The following is a 347-nucleotide window of genomic DNA, read 5'->3' on the forward strand; positions in this document are numbered from 1 at the left end:
TTGGGTCCTCCTTCCTGTCCCGTCACACAAATGCGTGTCAAAAATGTGCTCCTCTTGGCCTTCCATACAGCCTATTAACCTTTTTGTACCCTCTGGCCTTCGATTACAAGAGGGTGCCGTTGTCTCCCATATATGGGCATACTGGGGCCTTTATTTCCGTAAACAACAGAGAGGAGAGACGGAGCCGCGAGCTAGCGGCAGAAATGAGCCAAAACGCGATGAATTATGGACATAAAGTGGATCAATCTTGGATGTAACAGTGTGGATTTAAAGCCCAACGACCCCAAAAGAGGCTGGAAGTTCCAGGCTCAGTAGAAAACCACCTGTAGAGGCTAGAAAGACCCGGA

Source organism: Etheostoma spectabile, chromosome 8 (assembly GCF_008692095.1).
Source record: "Etheostoma spectabile isolate EspeVRDwgs_2016 chromosome 8, UIUC_Espe_1.0, whole genome shotgun sequence".
Taxonomy (NCBI): domain Eukaryota; kingdom Metazoa; phylum Chordata; class Actinopteri; order Perciformes; family Percidae; genus Etheostoma; species Etheostoma spectabile.